At 41.4% G+C, this 17964-nt stretch overlaps 1 long non-coding RNA gene and 1 pseudogene across 1 annotated transcript; one reads left to right on the top strand and one right to left on the bottom strand.

Moving 5' to 3' along the window:
* The first annotated feature begins 68 nt into the window (after positions 1 to 68).
* On the top strand, positions 69 to 4983 carry LOC111260064 (uncharacterized). Its single transcript, XR_002680046.2, has 2 exons — positions 69 to 2800; positions 3107 to 4983. It is a non-coding gene; the product is annotated as an uncharacterized LOC111260064 (long non-coding RNA).
* A 1562-nt stretch (positions 4984 to 6545) lies between these two features.
* On the bottom strand, positions 6546 to 7727 carry LOC111260056 (glycylpeptide N-tetradecanoyltransferase 2 pseudogene; annotated as a pseudogene).
* Between the last annotated feature and the right edge of the window lie 10237 nt (positions 7728 to 17964).

The following is a 17964-nucleotide window of genomic DNA, read 5'->3' as shown; positions in this document are numbered from 1 at the left end:
ATTTCAATTTTCTTTTATTGCCAGTCCAGGCCATACACGCAAGCACGATCCTTCGTGATTTTCCCATTATTATTACAAACAAGTACAAACCTTAGATTAGTGTAATCACCGTGTTGCAGTTGTCTGCGTGTATAGCATTTACTTAATATGTACTTATACGTGTATTTAGACCAACCCTGTACCTCGGATGCAGTTCTTTTCGATTGTCCTACCTATCAAGGATCGTTGTTGCCCTCGTGGCCCCGTGGTCAATGCCTCGATAGCCGATGTTGTTATTCCACCGTTGTCAAGGTAGCGGTTCTTCACTGAATGAAGAGTTGATTCTCTTCAAGCGTTACTGACGTTGTTGTGATAGTATTGATACCAAAGCTGTAACAATGTTTTGGCTGCTGATGCTGTCGCGGAGTAATTAATTGATAGATCCATTACCAGAGGGGAGGTGGCTAAATCTGGAGTCTGCCGATATTGCTCGATCAAACTTCCCTGCCGTCGCTGATTTCTTTGTCTGTCACATCTATTTCTATGGCTTACTGCAGCGAGAAACCAAGAGTCTAGCCATATCCGAAAGCCATCGATATACACGTCTACATTCGTCTTCGTGTGTGCGGATGTGTATGAAGCACTTTCTCGTCATTGCCAGCAGTCGCCTCGGCTTCTCGGGAGCAGTAGCAACCGACTAACGGATATTGTTTCGTGCATTACTGGTTGATTTCTAAGGCGGGCTAGGTCGGCTTTATTACATGTGCCATTGTCCATTACTGTTCTACATGGCGTTGCAAAGTAAATCGTTGACACGTCAGCGCAGTGCCCGTTACCTAGAGTTCCACTGATAGCAAAGGCAGAAATGCTTTAAAGCCAACTAACTGATTGCCGCCGCAGAGCTACTGGGCCCAGGAGCGTAGCCCATTACCAGCCGTTGTTTTGCCCTATAGTATTAGTTATGCTGCTACGGTAGCAACCCCTGGTTTTGTCTTACCATAGCTGAAGCAACGGATGCAGACAAAAGTGGAACACGAGCACAACAAGCTCAAGCGTCAACTTCTTCTGATACCTCTTGAAGTTAAACAAGAAGATAATAGAATAGAGAAGAGCGAAGAAGATAGGTAGCTGTCAAAGACGATGAATAATTATATATATATATATTCGCTTCTCTTTTGGATATCCTTTTCGAGTTATATTTCCAAGTACTGCGCAAGTATGCATCAACAGTGTTGACATAGCGGATGGTTTCTTCAAGAACCTATACCTCCTCGGCCAATATTGCCATATCTGGGTTTCCTTTCCGTCCTTTTACCTTCACCGTCTGACCACTGGCCATAGTCTTACTGGTCTTTCTTCCCTTTGTTTGTTGGTTAACTCATTCGTTCGTTAGTTTGTTGTACTACTGCGTACTACGGGCAGCGTCGGATCCTACGCGACGGGGAGTCAACAGTGCATATAGACGACAACAACAGCAATAGCGATGGCAAACGGCCAATAGGAACAAGAAGAATACATTGCTTTCCTTTGCATTCATGCCGTTGCTGCTGCGTGTGGTGCAGTGCAGTGCAGTGCAACTCCCTGCTCGGCCACGTTACGTTATGCCTTTTTCTACCGTAATGACAGTTACCACTACCGCGATCATTTTTGCCATTCACTAGACAATAACTCAGCGGGGTCAGAGATTTGGCTTTAGATTGCGGCCCGCAGCCGTTTTTGCTGAGGAGCTTGTAGCAGCAGAAGCAATTAGTTAAGAGTTATCGTCACCATCACTGATACGCCACCGCTAACACCAATAGCATCGACATCAGGCACAGTGGCCATGTGCCACTGTGTGACGTTATCCGAGGCTCTTGTTAATTCGTGGTAACGGCTCGTCGTAACGCTATCGCACCGCACCACCAAGACAAGCGGGTCAATCGAATTAGAAATATTTACACATATATACGTGCGTGTGTGGACATGCTAGTGACACCGGAAGCTGTCGCATCATCCATTTAAGGACGCTACCGAAAGCTAACGGTAGCGCCCATTTACTATTGTTGCAGCTAGAAGTTTAATTTGAGCTTCTGCTGGGCGCGCGCGAAAATTCAAAATGAGTCCAAGCCAAAACGCCCCTGTTTTTCGATTCTACTTAAATATGTGTATTGCATTGGGCCGACAACAGCATAAGCAATGACAGTAAGTGAGATGTGAAAGCCATACGCGGTAATTATTCAAGGCAACACAGCGAGCTCAATTAGCTATTGTTGTTGGCTCATCAGCACCCTGAATCTATAATATACAAAAGTCGCGGGTGGCGTCAAGCGGTAACCATTGCGGGAGAGCAATTCTTGCCATGACGGTTAAGCCGCTGTTTGTTTGACCGTGCAACAATTACTTTCCCGCTTCTATTCAGTATACTCATTTGTTTCTCAAAATTATTTTCATTGCACAGAGAATCATTACCATTGCTATGGGGGTGTGCGGACGCGATTCGGTGTTCACTCTGTCAGGTTTCCATGGTGTGGGGCTTTTTGCCACACACAATGCGACTAGCTTCAAACTACTTAAACTGTGACAGGCTCAGATTGCATAAAAACTGGTAATTCGTTTGAAAACGTAAATGTGCGTTTCTCTGGACTGCGTATAGCCTAATGGATCATTTATAGATCGGAAGCGAATTATCTTATGACTAAGTACTGATCATAGTGATGCTTCCATTGTTACTGGTTGTCCTCGAGATGTACAAAGACGCTAGGTTCATTCGATACCCGGAGCATGGACTCCAGCCCATGATAACGGTTTCCAACTTCCTCCAGAGACCTCAAAAAACGCAAAGGTATAGAATATTAGGACTCATGAATATGACAACGTTCGTAACAACTGATAACGTTACAAACGAGGTGCAATTAGATAGGAGGCAATTCGATATAATTTTTTTTTGCATTGTTGCGGTCGGTGAAGGCTGCAGGACGCGTTCGTTGATAAATGATTTACCTCTTGCATCAAGTTTACGATTACTTGTAAAGGAAATGATTGCGTTGTAAAGCTCGTAGATAATTCATAAATACAATGCTTTAGTAGATATCTCAGACAGTAGACAAAATTGCGTCTTTTTTTCTTGTGATTGGCTGTTTTCTTACAGTTGTAACGTGATTCGGGTATCACGTTCCCGTGTACTAAAGCACTAAATGCACCATCTATTACCGTCGCACCATATACTTATAGGAGAATAGCATCAAGTGCAGAACAAGTAATCACGTGCCGCTCGATCTTCGACTACCAAAAAAAGAATACTACTAGACATTGGGCATGAGCTGTGGTCGGTCCTGGGGGTCTAGTAAAATCCCACAGATGTGTTTCGAGGGATCCTAACTGGCGCCTTCTCCGCTAGAAAGGCGAGATAAGTTGATGATTTAATTTTTTACATATTTATATTGTAATATATTTGCGACTATTGCAAAGATACCAGCAGTAGGTGCATTAGACAGTTGAATCTTTAACGCCCTGTTTCGAGTGCCATTTTACTGTGAAACTTCATTGTTTGAAACGTATGGTAAAAACGTGTGTGGACCGTGCCGGATAAATGGCCTGATAAGGTTGCTCATGTGAAGAGAGCCTTTAATATTGTTTTAGCGTACCACAGTAATACGGTACCTTAATTGATGGTAATTTATGATTGTCTAGAAAGATTATAATATGAACAGAACAACCTTGTCCTCTTTATTCATGTGGATGATAGAGTGTAGTGTACAGACCCATGTTATATATCTGCATTCGAAAGCTTGCAGTAAAAAAAGTGTCGTTTGTTGATATTTAGAGAAAAAAATAAATATAATTAAGAACACTAAAGTCCAAACTAATCTAGGCGTAAATAGTCTAGCCGCAATTTTCTAATTTTTGCATTTGTCTGCATCCATGACAAACAAGATAGGGCTATTGGTATCACTTGAGTTCATTGTTTGACCAATAAATCAGCCACGGCGTGTCGGTTCGTGGATGAAACACCTGTCGCTCTAATTGAAAATCGACGCTTATAACGATGCAGTGCTTTATATTGGATTCGATAAACCCAGCTAAATGAAGTACAAAGTTGTAGACCATGCGCTGCAAGAAGTCGACTGCTTAGAGACGTTGCGCGGATATGAGAAACGATTTAAAAGCACTTCAAAATGTCGTCTTGAAGTGGTCACCTAGGAGTTCTCAATGTCAAAACCTTCTAGTCCTTTATTTAATATCATGATAATTAATAAAATACGCATAAAACAGCGATGAGTTATGCTCGAAACTGATGAGTAGGGCATATATTGGCCTATTGGCCAGCGTAGATTGTTCTGCTTTCATATTTCAACGCTCTCAAGCTTCGCCTGCATAAAACATGGCCTGTTTAAAAGTATAGTGCGAAATGGCCACTACAGAAATTACGATAGTTTAGTTTATATATTCGTTATTTAATGTTGTTATCCACGGGTCAGTGTCACAGGGAGTTGGCGTCTCCGACAATCTTCTACTTGATCGCATAACATACGTCCACTTTTGCGAGCCTATTAGATTTACTCCGACGACGTTTAGATATGTACGAAGGATCGGGATGAAAAAAAGTATAAGAAAAATTCAAAAAGCTATTGGCTACATGTACTAGTGTGTGATAAGTTCTTTATTTGCTCGACAATACGCGGGCCCAGAGATACTCGCTGGCAGCACAGTATGTAATTTAAGTTAGTCGACTACTAAAAGAACCCTGCGTCTATAAACATTTGAGCGTAACGTTCGATAGACAAATGTAATTTGAAATCTCTTTGTAAATGAGACCCATACTATCTCCTGCGATGTCGATGTAAATGATCAGATCTAGTCTAGTTTGGCTGTCAGTTATACTTAGTCGGGCGTACCGTACCTATGTATGAGTGTTTCTCTATCAAACAAAAACAATTTTATCTTCGCGTAAACAGGACATGTTTGTAACACGCGTTTCTACGTTATGCAACACTTCGAGAAACGAATAAATTTAGTCTTACTGAACTTCAACGTAATTCTTACACTTCACTGCTTAATAATTTTATTCGAAATAACAAAATTCGTGTCTTTTTATAGATTCTACGATATCTGTATTTCAATAGTTTCAAAATTACAGACAACGACTACCTCAGTTGTAACGCAGTTTAAAGAGATCAGCTGTGTCTACTGTATTACGGTGTTTGGTAAAAGGTTTATTTCCAATTTTCTTGTTACCTCTCTTGGTAGTAACCACACGCAAACGTATAAATCGGGACAAAAAAAAAAACACACATAGTCCAGTAATAAAACGTTAGAACAGTCAGCGACGTCGATTTTTTAAAGCCTTAAGTCGCATTCGCGTACAAGTATACATAAATATATCGATAAGCGGCAGATCTACAATAGCGCGCGAGATAGTTATATCCTTTTCTACCTGTCCGTTTAATGGCTTTTTAAATTTTTCCAATCTTTTCGCAGCATTTTCGTTTGCGCAAGCATTGCGCCCGGAAAGTCGTCCCGTGATAACCTTCATGTGATGAGCAACTTACTGGTCTCGATGTTCGAAGTAGATGCACCTCCGATAATCTGAGCGGCTGACACCAGCAAATTGTTGATCGAATGCTGCTGCTGCTGCTGCTGCTGCCGATCAACAAACACATCGTACGCCAGCCACACGGCATTTGTAGACAAGCTACGGATGGATGACCCTGCGGTGCGGGTATCGAACGATGTATCTGACGATGCCTGTCTGTGGCAGATGATTCTTTCCTTTCCATACCAGTGGTCAGTGGTCAATCTGCCCGTCCGGAGGAATGAACCTTGCGCACGAATTCGTGTTCCTCCAATATGTGCAACAAGAAGCACAACATAGCGATAAAGTCAACAATCACAAAGTTCCGTATTGCCTTTTGAACCCAGTATTCTTAAGTTTATATAAGAAATGGTGAATAGAAAGCGCATCAACGTTACTTTCCTACCTAGTCAATAGATTGTAGATATCAAGCCTGCTATTTTGCTTGTTCTTATTATTATGAGATCTAAAATGCTTTGTTATCCGCTATTTTCCGTTTCAACTGGGCCCCTTTACTTCGGTCCAAAGAAGAAAGGTCCTTGTTACTCATCGTAGAATTTGTATTTCTTTTGGAGTACTCAAATGGGATCTACGTTATAACAAACAAGTATCGAACTGAGAGCTCTTTGACAAACGATCTCCATTCTGCCAAAGGTTAATGTGGCTTTAAACGGCCTGTTTGCTCGGTCGTACGTTCGTCTGTTCTTCCTTGACACTGTCATGTCTTCCCTCACCGTTGCTTTTATTAGTAGATATATATATATCGAGCATGCCGGAATTGCTGTCCGTTTACATTGCACCTCAACTGTTAAACATCTGTTAGCAGCAGGTCAGCGTACAGCCTTACATGTTTTGCACCTTAGTAAATAGTAGGTTTGCTTAGCTATAGCGAGTGTACAGCGGAGGATGATCTATTTCGAATTTGAATTTCGTTTACCTTTAACATATTTTCATATTCTTTCTGTGAGGCTTTGTTCCACCCTATACGAAAACGAACAGAAATCTGCCAAACATGTTACCAAAGCACTAGTCCAATTTTGTCGGTTTTTATTGAGGGGCACATCCAGTTATAAACATAGTAGTTAAGCTCCCCGTCGCCCATCTGAAACATGAGTTCCTCATTCTGCAGAAATTCCTTATTGTCCATCACGTCCAATGCGGTGAATACATCGTATCCACAATTTCTGGCGATGACCAGAACCTCATATATAAGGTCACTCAGAGGAACTGATCTGGCTACCGCATAAAATGCGCAAGCTATCCAAAGCGCTTCCCCGTTCCGATGATTCAGTGTCATCGCTGAAATCGAATAGAATGACACGAAATCCGTCACGCGGTCCAACGTATCGACGACAACGTAGCTCTTGACCACCCCCTGGCGAGGAGTGAACCAGTGAAAAAATATCTCTCGGGTGAATTCCGGCGCAAGGTCGAAATTCTTCAGGTAGTTTATAAGTAGCTGAAACGCTTCTTCTCCATGTTGATGAGGATCGAATTCTTGTAAATCAACGATTGTCACTTTCTTAGGAAGTTGGTGACGTTTGATAGCGTCTGCCTTCGTCATGAAAAGCGGCAACGGATAAAATCCGGTTTCGATTAGCTTTTTCGTATTAAATGGCCGGTGCCAATAATGACAGCGGGCAACGCGAGTCGAAAGGTTTATTTTTGCTGTGTACACAGCCTGAGAGATGCCTGCGAGAAGACAGCGCCGACCCAGCTCAAGAAATAACGCCGGGGCTAAACGTTTTCCTCGCCAGTCTTTATGAACACACAAATAATTCACCTCGATCATTTGAATACATTTGTTATATATTCTTATGTCTGCAGGTACACCAGAAATAAATCCTACAAGTTGTTCTCCGTTTCTTTTCGAGCGGATACCCACATGCCCTTGTTTCAGCCATCCTGGGGGCGTGAGCGCCCACCTAAGAAAATCGGGTGAGTAGTCCATTCGAAACTGATGATGCTCATCTTCAATGTAGTTTTCACGCAGCAGCTGACATATTTCAGTTAGATGGGCATCATCCTTGGGAGAAATCGTACACCAGATAAGATTCCGATTAGGCAAATCATACGGCTTCCTGCGGATTTGTATCCTTGTGATGGGTTTTGTCCGGTTAGATATGGCCACCGGTCCTCTATTCTGTGAAACATCTCCCGTTGATTCAACAATCCCCAGATTTTCTTCCAGATTCATTCCAATTAAGCCATCAGTTTTCAATAAAAATGTCGCGCTAAGCGGGTCTGTTGCTTGCTTTGTGGGGTGCATCCAGATCATTTCTATTTTGCTAGTTCTAAATAAGAGCACTTTAAACGCCACCTCATACCTTGATATCATTTAAAAGATAGACGGTTTCGGTTTTGATTTTTTCTGCTACCAGTACGATTGACTCACAAGCTTAATTTGCCAGGATCACAAGCCCAACTCAGTCTGGGACTGAAGCGCTCGTTCTAACCACGGAACCATATTCCTGCGCAAGATTTAGCCCCAGAGATAAGATAGAACTTTTCTGGTAAATTAGGCTGTCTGGACAACATGTGTGGATATAGTCCACTTGATAAGCTTGGTGTAGCTGTACGATTTAGACACAGGTTCACCTTATAATGATTGTAGACAACGAAGGGCGGCTAAACTGCAGGACAAAATATTAGATCGTCGATAGCTGATCGGTATTTTGATCTTGGTTACTCAAATGATACGATTTTTGCCCCAAAAAATAGGCCGTGGCCATTTATCTTGGCGTGTCCTTTAATTAGCAAAAGTACATATAAAGCAACGCGAAGTTTGCAACGGCCGAATTTTGCTTATCGCTCGTGCTACATATTATGACGGTCCCGATTCCATTATACTAGCGTTGTTTTATCATTTATAATATTTAATTGAAGTCAGCCGCTTGACTTACGACAGGTACTAACCTCAAATATAACATAAGACATCTGTTTCGTTACTAACGAAATGAAGTGTCTATGCCCGGCACTCAGGTATCGCTAAAGTTTAAGTTAACCTACGAGCCTTCGTTGCGCATTTATCCGCCCGAGCCATCCCTCGAACCACACTTGTCTAATTCCAAATTTGAATCGCTAGGCTAAAATTACTAAACTGCCATTCATATTACTATTAGTATTTATTGGATTTCCTGTTGTTCGTATTACGTTGTTGTACTGGTACATTGAATAAGTTAAGCAGAGAGAAAGCGTCTTGCATCACCGCTGTATCGTTCCTCTCCCGTATGACGCGACAGAGGGCTTTCACTAGATGGAAATGAGGTGATCTTTCACCAATGACGAGCATGTGAACCACAACAATGATGGCAAGCGCAACTAAGCGAGAAGAAGTGCGAAGCCTATCCGGCATTTCCCGTCGCCGAGCGAAGTATACTACCGCTAGGTCGAGAGATGGCTGAAGTAAGTGACTCCAATTGAAATCAGCCAGTTCGGGAAAGTCCGCGCTCGGGTGTAAAATTAGAGCACCAAGGAGCGTACCGATCCATTCCGGAATAGCGTTACGCTCAATATCGAAATTCAACGCCACAAGAATACGTTGTTCAGTGATGAATAGTTCTTGGTTGGTTTCTGACCTGTAGCCGAGGGTTAACAAAAGACTTCGCAAACGTCGCTGCGATATAGTGGCATCTCTACGGTACATTTTTGCGGCGATGGCGACCGTCAATGGGATGACATTAGGCTGCATACGAACAGAGGTGAAGGCTAAACGTTGCAGCAGTGTGACCGAATGGCACATTACGATCGAATTTAATCGGAAATAATCGCATATGTCGTACAGAGATCGTACGACCTCGAAGGGACAAATGTCTTCTACGGCCAACACGGTTTCTCGCTCTCGTTCTAGAAGATGCCATACAGCGTATGGTAAATCGTCTGCCCCATTATGTGAGAAACCAGTCTCTAAGGGGCCAGGATCTCTAAACAGTACCTGTTGTTCGTTCGGCATTGTCGAAAATCACCGCTGTTTGACGGGTGTTACGAACACTGTTTCTACCAGTTCTGACTTAGTCACATGTACAAATAAGAGAATTACCAGCTTGACTGACAGGTAGGTACACACGATTGTAGCGTTTTAATAAATCTAAAGATCTATTTCAGCTTGCATCGTAAAATACATCCGAAATCAATAGTATTTACCAAATCGAATACCACCTGATTGTTTCAAATTTGTTAGAAAGCTCACATTTCATAGCGGTAGCATATGCTGGCCGGCGTCGTCGGCAAAGCATACGGCTTCATTCGTTTCCGCTTTTATTATACTTACTATTATATGAAACATGACTAAGTCGTGAATATTTAGTACGTAGAATTTTACTTATGTCAAAGCGTATATTTTAAGCTGACAAGAGCGCAATAATTAAGGGTTCCTGCGTTAACGATGCTATCATCACTTACGGCGCTATAGAACGACGCCCGGAAGTTTCGGTTCCGACAAAATCCAATACAGGTTTGTAGCTAGAATTGTTGCAAATAGCACTCATCAATATACGCTACATAGCAGAGGCAACTTCTGCCCTGTCACTTTTTTTCGTACCTCGCCAGTAGAAGCGTTATTTAATTCTCTTCAGTCAATTTAGGTAAAATAACCTCACTCCTCGCGTATCTAAATATGTCCACATTTAGTATCGTCCTCTATTTTGCAGCCTGTTATGCTAGGGAAATGAACGGGATATGTAAACATTAAAATTTTACGTAGTTTCCATACTGCAGACATTTGAGTGAAGTGTTTCCTCACGGACTCGATCGCAGCTAAATATCGTTTTGTGATGCTATTGAAAAATCGACATGTTCAGAAGCAGTCGAGGCACGTTTAGATACGATAGAGCTGAGTTCATCCCTCATCAGAGCTCATGTCGAGCATGTCACTCGTTACTTAGCAAAATTAGAGATAGTAAGTAGGTAGGAAATCTATTGGTTAAATTTTTCTTCAAAATATTCCAATGTATACATGAACAAATCACTTGTTTGCGGTTCCTAGGCTAAGGTCCACTTTGCGCTTCGTTGCAGCTCATGCTGAGAACAGGCAAACGTTGCATACATATCGTACTTGCCGTTGCCGAGTTCATTATTTGTTTTTCCTTTTTGCAAAATCCCTAGCCAGACATTGCCACGCACAGAGGTTTGTACGTATATTTCGATCTTAAGGGAGCTTTTTACGGACAACGGGGTTGGGTGTATTGACAGCGTAACGATGAATTAATACAGTGGACACGTATGGCGCATATTAAAGGAGCAATGTCTTTTATGATTGTATGTATATGAAGCACGAGTGGACCTTCATCTAAAGGGATCAGGCACAGATGTCCAGGCTTTTCAACGAGCGGCGAAGGCGCAAAAGATTGAGAGATTGGTTTACATCTGGTACGATAAAGGTTTTGAAAATAGCTTTTTTCGCTCATCCATTGGCGCCGTCTGGAAGTATCCGTGTGGAAGGATCTACCGAACGCCGTCTTCAACACAAAGTTCTCATTGTGTTGTATCTCATTTGATTGACGCTGCTCATTGGTCTTTTCTAGATCATAATCATCGTCACTAAGTAGCATCTGAGAAGCTAATACGCCTTCCCTAAGCACCACTAAAAGTCCATGAGGTTTGCGTACATTTACAATTTCATAAAGTAATTCTGTATTATTATTATGGCATCACGAAATTATCAGTTTAATCTTCGCCAACAAAGAGCAACAAAAATCGGCCATTAGCTTGTTACATAGATCATACGGGTCGTGCAGAAGCGATATCCTTATACTGGTATAATTTTGAATTTTTTTATTAGTTGACTACTACTTTTATTGTCTACCGAGCAGTCAAACAAATACCAGTATTAGTACGCCATAGTTAACTTGAAGCAAATGGTACATGCAGTTACTAAATTACTGATAACGCATTTATTAGCTCATTGTGATTCTATTATTGACCACATAATTGGATCGGTAATTGTTGATTCAAGTTTTCAGTACGCACAACTGATATAGATGACAGGGTAACCTGTTTTGCATGTTTCCACTGGAACCGGTTTGTAGACAGACGTCGTCCACCGAGCACCAGTCTGCCAACTTTTGAACAATTGTTGATCTTTTATTGCCATTATTACCAGCAGTCCATTGCTTCCGAATGGATAGGCGCTCCGATCGAAGCAAACGACAAGATGGCAATAAAGTACCGTGAAAATACAGCGGTTAAAATTTAAGCGAGTGCCGATCGAGTGTTTATTAGGCGGAGGGTGCGTTCAATTCAGTCAATACTGACCAGCGAACACTGCCTATTAGGAATTTTCCAGTTTATTTTATTCAATCCTATCGGCCCACGCACTATAAAATGAAATCCGTTTTTCATCCTTCTCCGGTAAATTTTTTCCCTAACTGGTTAAAGTGGACTTTACTTCTGTTTACCTAGGTCGATTCGGTAGAGGCTTTGAGCTGTTTCCACGTATCAGATAGTTCCTCTCCATATACGAAGTAATACGTTTTGGGAAAAATAAATGGATTTAAGTCAGTATCGCCAGTGTCAGATATGATTAACACGATCGACGAATAAACTTTTCAGTCAAAGTAATGGAACAGCTGTCACCCTTTCAATCTTAAGCACTATAATTTACCAATAGCATTATATATGTGTAAACACCGAGTGATATTTTGTGCCATATAAATACAAGTTACGAAATATACTGAAAATGACTGCCCCAACTTACATGTGATCGCTCGCACCGGATAGGCAATTCATATAATCGTTGCTTAAGCAGAACTAGAAATGGCTTAATGATGATCAAGAAGTTGTGCAGTCCTATGGGAGTCTAGGCAACATTTGGCCACTTGAATTTGATATCGTCTTTATTTCGATTTTTTTATATTTATTATTTATTCACTATCTGGATTTGTACTTAAGGAATAGAAAAGTATATTGCAGAGAATGCTGTTTTTGCAAACGGTATTATAGGCTAGATTCGGGAACAGACGAATAGTTATCAAAGCACTCTGTAGATGTATAGTATTAGACAATGGTAATAGCAAACTGCTTCAATTGCAGAATGAAATCCTACTGCCAAGGGCAAACTGGAACTCCGAGAAGAAAGGGCACCTAGAGTTTGCTGATTCTTCTGCCTCATGTACATTACTATGGCTAGTTTTTTAAAAAACAAACACACCTTCCATTCATCATGGAAAAATTGTTCGTTGTTTTAGCAGTCGGCAACTCAACATATATGAACTGCGCAACTTATTCATCTTTGGCACAATGCAGAATCTGCTATTTATATCTTTCCCTTTTTATATACATAATGGAATAACCACTACAAATAGCTATCTATTTGGCATCGCATGTAGACATTTCTCTGCCAACTTCACTAACGGACAAAATTTCACTTTTTCGTTTTAGTAATAGCAATAATCAGAATATAACTATAGTAGTGATGGGTGTGTTTATGGCTTAATCCCCGATACCCGACCCAGTTCTCAGCCTGGTCCAAGTGAAACCTCAAAATCGTTCTGTTCAAAAAACACGAAGAATGTTGTCAAACTTCATTTCTTTCTTTTGGACTCTATAAAAAGGAGGATGGGCTCCATTGCCGTGCGGAGAACTTGGAGTGACTTTTACGGTTCGCCCGACTCATTTGTCCTCCCACCATAGGCATATGTGGGTATTTTTTCAGTCGCAGAATACGAAATACGGCACGTTCTTCAGTTCCCGGAAAACGAGCATATTAGTGTTACTTCGGCGTTGCGTATTCGAGCTCCTGGCCAATTTATGTAGAAAGATGAGTTTGGAACCCCCTTGGCCCAAACTGGACCAAGTTATGGACTTTTACGGAATGCATGTGATCGTCGTTGAAGAACGCGTCCTAGACCCTTATATAGTCATCGTATAGCAAATTCAGCGTAATCGTACCTTTTTAGGCAATCTCTTTAAAGTTTGTTATTAGCTATTTTGTTGAACTAGTTAATTGACGTAAGCTTTTCTTACTTGTTTATTTGAACGTTGCAGCATTTCATCACCGCATCTTATATGGCACTAGCGAACTCAAGAAGCTATATTGCTTTTTATGGATGCCGTTTACCATAGAAAAGTAAAATAAATTTTTCCATATAAATATTTTTCCGGAAAATACAATTTCCAGTGCAAAACGTGATGCTTAATTGGTAGTTAACTGAAGAATCACGAGAGAACAGAAGAAAATGTCATCGACTTCTCAGAGCAATTGGTTTTGTGCGTGTGTGCGTGATGTTCGTGTCAAGTCAAAGTAGCGATTCACGTAATAGAAATTGTATATATAGTGTATTTCTGCATTAGGTATGGCGCACTGGATAGCAAACGTAGGCGGTTATTCCAGTAGAATCCTCTTCCTGTATTTTTGGTTTCGGTAAAAATAATTACGCTTAACCGGCTTACGAGACGTCAGCGTTCGCATCTTTGTTTTCGAGTCGCTATTTGCCCTTGTGGTCAGATAATCACAAAGTAAGCCTACCGGTATTCGCATTAAACCGAAAAATCATAGTACTGTGAATCTATCGTTTCGTTACGGATGATATCAACACAGTATATATATTCGAAGCACAACTGGCTCATAACTAAAGCCGGGCTAAGTGTCTTGGGCTGTTGGGATGGCGGACGTCGCAGTAGCGTGGAGTACGAGTGAAAAACTTTTTGCCTTGCACACTACACGATAGGCTTTTGAAAAGGACTGCAAGCAGTCGAACCGTATAAACATAATATGCCAAGGCCATTTGTTCGGTAGGAACAGGCTAATCAAGCCTTAATTTTGGTTAGCAATTACGACACGACGACCTAATAGGTAATTTCTTAACAAGCACGCATGAGTAAATCACAAACATTTGCAAGCATCTGTCTTATCAGTTGTTAGAAATCCTTTAGTAAATGACCAGACAGAAGCACAGATAATCTTACCATTGCCCGCATTTGCTGGATCCTGTCCGACGAATACTCTCCCTTATACAGTGGATCCATTTTATCCAATAAAGAAAAACGTAGGAGCCTACTGAAGTAGCTCGGGGGGAAAACTCCACATCTCCACAAACTGTAAATACGATTGGTTTGTGAATGATTGAGGTTGTAGCAGATTTTATGGTATTTAACTGTAGTACAGAAACAGCACTGAATTACTCCCTCAATATAATTGTCGTAATTTATATTATCAAACGTAAACAAACAGAGTTGAAAAGGCGGCCGACCGAGCTCTATTTCTCTGCGGGAGCTCTGACGCGTTGTCATTCACCGTAGACTGCCACCGCAACCGAGTAGCGGATGCAGCAAAAGAATTGCTCTGCGCCGACGATCTCCAAGATCTCGTTGTTAACCAAGTTGTCTTTAAACACCGTAATGATTAACAGTGACGCTTCGTAACATCGGTTGAGATCAGCGTTTGCACACGTAAAGCGTGCGTGGCGCCCACGGTCGCCATATTGGCATTCGACCGATCCGTCGGATCAAGGTGGCAGAAAGGTTTGCCCATAGCCAATCTACGATTTACTGCATATTGTTGCAGTTTTTGTTTGGCGTCGCTAAACGTTTAGCTTTATTGTGCTGTTTTCGTTGTCACCGCTGTTCTCGTCGTGGCTGCTGCGGTGACCGAAAGCGTGTGGTCCATCGGGGACCTCAGGAACAAGCAACATGTAGGTGGCTTTGGCGACTACAGTTTTTTTCCTTTCAGGCAGATGACATACAAAACGTATCTGAAGCTGAAGAGAGCTGGCAGGTGGATTAGTGACGGTGGATTTGAGCATTGACAATTGTGAATAGATCCAAAGTGAGCTACCAGTTTTTCAGGTCTCAGGGAAGCCAATTCAACGACGCTGGCCGAGGTTTTTATTGTTCGGTTTTAAATGATATCGTATTAGGGTTACCTTTGTAGAAAAGCATGCAAATCCTGTCATAAAAAGGAAAACAATATTATGGTTGCTGGTCCGGGAGCAAAAACACCAGCAGTGCCAGGCATTCGTGGACAAGGGTCCTCCGAAACAATCAAACAATGGGTCCAAGTTCATGTGTGTATCATCAATATGTGCGTACACCGACGAAGATGGATATCGTACAAGAAAAATATAAGAGCAAAATAAACGGCGTAACATGAGCAAAATATAAATAAAATCGTGGCTCTTTACTTATTTACTCGAATTGGTTATTTTTTTTTCATTATCACCAAAATATTTATGTCACGAAGAATGAACAACAATTTCGTCTATAAACAGTACGCTATATAATATAACGTAAAGGAAAAATAGTGAAGATTTCAATTTACATTGTAAAGTTCTCCTAGCTATACATGGTTCCCTTCCGCAGAGGAAGATCAAGCCAGCAATTTATATCAGAATCGTTTTCAAATGACATTATTTATCATTTTTAGTTGCAGGGTTGTGAAACTGTGGAACTCTAAACATTCACCTGCTTAGCAGAAGGCTGGAACCGGCCTTACGCCAAAATTTCCCTGCTAATGTCTAATAATTAGTATCGATTCTGATATGGCCACCGACTTAAGTTAAGAGTGCTGAAAATCAATTGCAGATGACATAGCCATCTATTAAACGCCTCTGCAAATCGATCGGGGCAATTTTTCTTGTCTATTGATAATATTTTCGTCACACATTTTTATGACAAGCGAACGCATTAGCGGGTTGGCTGTACGGTCGGATATACATCGAATTTTCTCGGACGCTATAAGTCTTACGTGACGACGCTGCATCTCTACTTCGTTTTACGAGAATAATAGTTTAATAAATACGAATGTATAGTACCAGCATCGCGGCCATGTGGGGTACCTATGCGCAAATTTCTTATTTGTGGAAGTACTAAAAGACGTTTTATTGATATTGACTATGCTCTTCTGAATCACCAACGAATCCCATACACGGGCTTACCTAGCACCTAATAATAAAAATAGCAGTTCTTACCTAAATATTATTTTATGGCTTACATTTAGTCGTTTCCAACCAGGCGTCAGCGCAATATGCTAATATCCATTGCATAGTGGTCGAGACAAGCTTGAATGAATTAAAAGGTCAAATCAGAAATATATTTATCATTCGTACGTCCATCAAACTTTTTTTATACAAAGGTGCGTTGTTGTTATTCGTAATAAACTGGATTTCCGTTCTTTGTGTCATAGAAATATTTGCGGTTTACGAAGTTAGCTAAGTTCCTTCGTCTAGGCTCGGATCAACTTAGGTTGAATCTGTTTCCGAGACAAAGACTGAGCTGGTCTTAGGACGACATTGAACAAATGCGCGTGAATCAAAAACGAACTCCACCGTTGGACAAGTAGGCAGTTAGATAGGCACCGTTAACGGGGACACATCTGTTAAATCAGCAAGCACCTCTAGCATACAATCACAGCGGTAATAGAAATTCCGTCGGGACAGTTACCCTCAGGAGAAGGGGAAGTGACAACAACAACAACGATTAATGCCACCAGTAGTGGCATTAACCACTAATAGTAGAAAAAAATTACCCTTCAGAACCATTCCGGAAGTCCGGATTGGGAGGAGAACGGGTCAACACTTATATCAATTCAAAAATTTATCGATATTCCGCTTTATGCCTCCGCACGTGCAGTATATTATATATGGACAAAGCATGCACAAAATGACAAAATCGGCAGCGGCCCATCCACCGAGCTACCATCAATCAGCCAGTCAAAAAAAACAGCGGGTGACGGTAATCGTCCCCGCAGAGATTTTTTTTCTCTGTGCACGTGAGCTCAACTCTGTTGGCGTCTTCTCTTCTATGAGTAACGCCTACAAGTCGCTCTAAGTTAGCTTATGTTGGAAACTGGTTAAAGCCCTCTAAAGTCACTAACCATCTGTAGAGGCACAGGACTATCTACTTTACTCTATACAGATGTACGTGTGTACTTGTAGAATAATGTGCAAACTATCATACTTACTTTTTCCCTGGTGCCCTGATGCCACGATCAACAGCAAGAGTAATTCGCCCCAGGGTTGACCAACACGATATGAACCTCAAAAAAAATACTCTATGACGATGCTCTCATCAAGCATCAACGCATGTGTAGCAGTAATAGCAGTATTTTGGCCAAATATCCTTGTGCGTATATCAGCCTTGAGGCAACAACGTATGCTGCACCATTGTTAATGGTCTTATCGGCTAATATTCATAGATATTTATGGCTTACATGTCATTTTGTTGTGTGCGCTCTATGCTCATCTGCATGTTTTTGTGTGTATGCGTTTGTCTGTCTGGGTTTGAGTGTCGCTATCGGTCTAGTCGTTCATCGATTTGCGCCTCAGTAAAAACAGAGGCTTCATAAATATTTGAACGTCCATCGTAAGAGTATAGTACACTTGCTTTGTCGCTTTCCGCCCCGAAACGCCTTCTGTGTTCCGATGATCCCTGGCGCTCACTTTAAAAAACCCTCGAATTCAACCAAACAGAAAAGACGCTTGTAAAAGGAAATAGAAAAA

This window comes from Varroa jacobsoni, unplaced genomic scaffold (genome assembly GCF_002532875.2).
Source record: "Varroa jacobsoni isolate VJ856 unplaced genomic scaffold, vjacob_1.0 scaffold_395, whole genome shotgun sequence".
NCBI classification, from domain to species: Eukaryota; Metazoa; Arthropoda; class Arachnida; order Mesostigmata; family Varroidae; genus Varroa; species Varroa jacobsoni.
Note: the sequence above shows the minus strand (reverse complement) of the source record. Positions and strands in the feature narration are given on the sequence as shown.